Genomic DNA, 4,660 nt, shown 5'->3' with positions numbered 1-4,660 from the left:
TATGACTCGTAAATGGCATAACTTTACTTAGAATTCAAAGGACTTTCAACTAGGTTTTGCCAACAATACAACTTATACAAACAATATGAAACGATTTAATGTCCGAATGAGAAAAAGAAACATTTAGTTTGTACTTGCTTATAACATTGGTGAGTGGCTCATATTTATCCCAATTCACTGATTACTCAGGGGCGGCTCTAGGACCCTGGAATAGGGGGGGGGGGGCGATAAGTTGGCCGAAGGCCAAGTTCGCGAGCGCCGATGGCGCTAAGCCCAGTTGGTTGTTAAAAATAGGGGGGGGGGGGGGCTCGGTCCCCCTCTAAATCCGCCTCTAAATGTTACTACTGTTACAAATACTGTAGAACACGTTGAAATAGCTGCATGTAATTTTAGCCGATTTGACTCTTGGCATGAATTAACAGAATCTTAATTTAGCTAAAGTGTCGACTATCTCCCTGTGAGAATATATTTTCTGTTAAATTAGCGAAATTACAGATTAGCTAAATTAGCTAAAATAACATGCTAGCTAAAAAGACATGTTTTACAGAATATAATCTGTTCATCTTATACCAGGAAACAAGCTGCAAGTACCGTATGGTTTGTTTACCCAATAAGGCAAACGAATAGACATTTCCTGAACCAAACATAATCGTGTAGCAGAGTGTGACGAACCTTAATTCCGGTTTATGTACCGTATTTTAAATATATATTTCCCATTGTATATTCCTTCGGAAAAAAAGAATCTTGGGAATTTATTGTATCTCAGAGGCGGCGGCACGAAATTTTGCATAGAGGGGCGAGATCTGCTGACCAACCCTCACAAGACCTTACAGGGGGTCCGGAGGCATGCTCCTCCTTAACATTTTTGAAATCTAGACTCTCTGAAATGCTATTTCCTGCATTTGAGGGGCACATGTTTGTGACACAAAGGGCTCAGCTTGATTTTAAAGGGGCGACGCCCCCAATTCTTTTTTCGAGGGGGTGATCGCCTCCTCTGCCCCCTGTGCTGCCGCCACTGTATCTTTCCAGTATTCACATGGTTTGCCATATCTGATTCTAGATTCAGTATTGATATTCAAAACTGGATTAATTGTTTTTTCTTTGTAAATTCATCTTATTATTTGGATAATGTGTAAAAATAACAAGCAGCCTATCGGCTGAGATAGCTCCGCTGTTAGCAATGCACATTTCAATTAAAGAACTGAAGACATCATTAGAAAATGAACAATATGAATAGTATCAAAGCAATCGGACTTACAGTTTTTAACAAGAAGTCGAAAATATCACTTTTTACCAAAAATTACAAAAATATTCACCAAAATAAATTAATTAGAGAATTGAAGATATCATCACAAAACGAACAAATCTGAGAGAGGTTCACATGTAGTACCTATATATGTAATATCAAAGCAATCGGACTTACAGTTTTCAACAAGAAGTCGAAAATATCACTTTTTACCAAAAATGACAAAAATATTCACCAGAATTAGAGAATTGAAGATATCATCACGAAATAAACAAATCTGAGAGAGGTCCACAAGTAGTACCTATATATGTAGTATCAAAGCAATTGGACTTGCGGTTTTTAACAAGAAGTCGAAAATATCACTTTTCACCAAAAAATGACAAAAATATTCACCAAAATTAGAGAATTAAAGATATCACTACAAAATGAACAAATCTGAGAGAGGTCCACATGTAGTACCTATATATGTAATATCAAAGCATTTGCACTTGCGGTTTTTAACAAGAAGTCGAAAATATCAGTTTTTACCAAAAATGACAAAAATATTCACCAAAATTAGAGAATTGAAGATATCATCACGAAATGAACAAATCTGAGAGAGGTCCACATGTAGTACCTATATATGTAGTATCAAAGCAATTGGACTTGCGGTTTTTAACAAGAAGTCGAAAATATCAGTTTTTACCAAAAATGACAAAAATATTCACCAAAATTAAAGAATTAAAGATATCATTACAAAATTAACAAATCTGAGAGAGGTCCACATATAGTACCTATAGATGTAATATCAAAGCAATTGCACTTGCGGTTTTTAACAAGAAGTCGAAAATATCAGTTTTTACCAAAAATGACAAAAATATTCACCAAAATTAGAGAATTAAAGATATCAACATGAAATGAACAAACCTAAGAGAGGTCTACCCAAGGTACATATACACCAAGTATCAAAGCATTTAGGCTTGTAGTTTTCAAGAAGAAGTCGGAAAAGTAAAACATTGACACGGACGACGACAACGGACAATCACTCATATGATAAGCTCCGCTCGACAAAGTCAACAGCGGAGCTAATAAAGACAACCCTGTGTATATATGAAGACCACCTGCCAGACCTCTGACAGGCCATCCCGAGGCATAATATTCGACCAAGCTGTTTTATGTGACCATACTTCTAGCATTATTTTTGAAGAGTGTGCTTTGTTTAGAAAGCAAAATAATAATCATCATGTTCTTAAAACTAATTTTAATTTTCTTCGAGTCAAACTTATTTGATTTTAATCAACTCAAATGCATGTTCACTTTTTTCTTTACAAATATGTCAAATGTACTAGTTGGTATTTTTGTGACTGTCTATATTAGTGACAAATGGTATGAATTGATATAACATACATGGGAATGTTAAAAATACGGCTACTGAAACGCAATCTATAAAACAACAAGACAGCCAGTCAGCAGATTATGAATCAAATCAGGAAACACATTCCATGCTACCGGATCCATGATGTTCATTGTATAGACCAAGTTTGAATCCAATAACTCAATGATTAACTGAAATCAGTCTATTTCTACAATATATGACCTGATGTGTGAAGTTTAAATTGTATTGTTCCAAGCATGTATGAGTTAGGGCTCAGTGGAGCTGCATTCTTTAAACAAGATTTGTTAATCAAAATAAAATGAAGTGTATGTACTAAGGTACGTACCAATGTTTAAAACAAATCTGTTCACATACGACTTAAATCCGGTTTCAGAATGGTGAAAATGTGTGAATTTATTTGGCCTTGAAATGGCAACCTTTCAGCCATCTTGAATAGGATCCTGAAACAAATGATTGTGTACACATGTCCGATATGATGTATGTGTGAAGTCCAAACTTGATAGACCCAGTTCTGTGCAAGATATGAATGTACTGACGCACTCATTGAGGTCAATCCATAGGTCTGTTTTTCGGAACATGACCACTTGTCCTTGTCATTGGCCCATAGGAGTTACACATGTATGCTGATAGGGCTGCAGAAAAACTACCTAAAACTTATAAAATACATTAAACTCCCTACGAGGATAATTAAAAATTGAGCCCTAGGTCAGAAAATTAAGCACCCCGAGGTAGAGCCCCCCACCCAATTTCTAGTTACAACACTGAGGAACCTTGCAGCAGATTGTAGTGATGGGAGGCAGGCAAGGTTGGTAAAGTATGACTTTGCTATATTTAAATTTTCACATTATCCTCAGAGAAGACAGTGTATTTTACTTCCTTCAATCATACTTGCCTCATCTTATAGACTAGTGGCAGAGAACAAAAGATACTGCTAAAACATTCCGCCAGTACGGAAGAGGGCACAACTTAAGATGAAACTCAACACGTTTATACAAGACCTGTTGAACTGAATCAAAAGTCTCTCCCTGGGACGAGTGTACAAGATGTAGAAAACAGATTCCTTATACTAACACCGAGCGACTTTAAAGCAGTTTTATCATTAAAATATTGACATTCAGTCATCTTGTATCTGATTATCCAATGTATATTTGTTCATATTGAAAGATATTGCCCAGCATTCATTAAAACAAAATGGACACCGGTCAACCATTTTGAATACATCTGTATATCTATGACATGATGCATAATAAATATATAATTGGAACATAGTCAAAGCATGCAAGACATATGGCACTAGAACCGCATTCATTTTAAAAACAAACTGACGTACATCAAGGTCCCACAGTGTCATTTGTATGTACCAAGTTTAAACAAAATCCATCTGCAAACAACCGCGATCAAGTTCCGGAATGCCAGAAATGCTCGAGGTTGATGATTTTTTTCAGCATAAAAATGGCCACCATCTTGTGGAACAAATTGATGTACATATGAGCAAAGGTCCTATGAGCTAACACAACTGTGGAAAAAAAATTTGGTTTACAATACTGTCTACATCTTTCTGAAGTGGACACCTCCCCTGCCAACACACAGATCTTTCCATTCAGGTGCAAGCACGTTCTTGTCATCAGCATGCGACATCTCGACTTCAGAAAAAGTATTCTTCTGGACAACTTTCAGACAGCCTATTTTACGACTCCATTCACTTGCTTTTGAAAAAATTCAACTGGAGATAGGGGCACTTGTCCCCTCGGTGACCAATTATACTGGCACGTGGGGATCTAAAACTATCAACACAGAGACCAGTAGTCTACCTAATGCTAAACATTGGATTTTCGTAAGGTTAGTATGACTAAATGTAGAAAAATTTGCAACAAGTTATGGCATCTTCGTTCTAGTAAACGTTAAAAGTTTTAACTACAGTCATTGTCATCTTAACACTATCAGTAATACCCAAGTTCTTATATAGGACTTACTTATAAAACAGGACAAACTTGCATCCTGGATTTCCAGAAACTTGTCAAACATTTCTCAGAGTTTTA

The sequence above is a fragment of the Saccoglossus kowalevskii genome, chromosome 1, assembly GCF_978046115.1.
Source record: "Saccoglossus kowalevskii chromosome 1, keSacKowa6.1, whole genome shotgun sequence".
NCBI classification, from domain to species: Eukaryota; Metazoa; Hemichordata; class Enteropneusta; family Harrimaniidae; genus Saccoglossus; species Saccoglossus kowalevskii.
The sequence above is the reverse complement of the archived record's forward strand: the minus strand, read 5'-3'. Positions refer to the sequence as shown.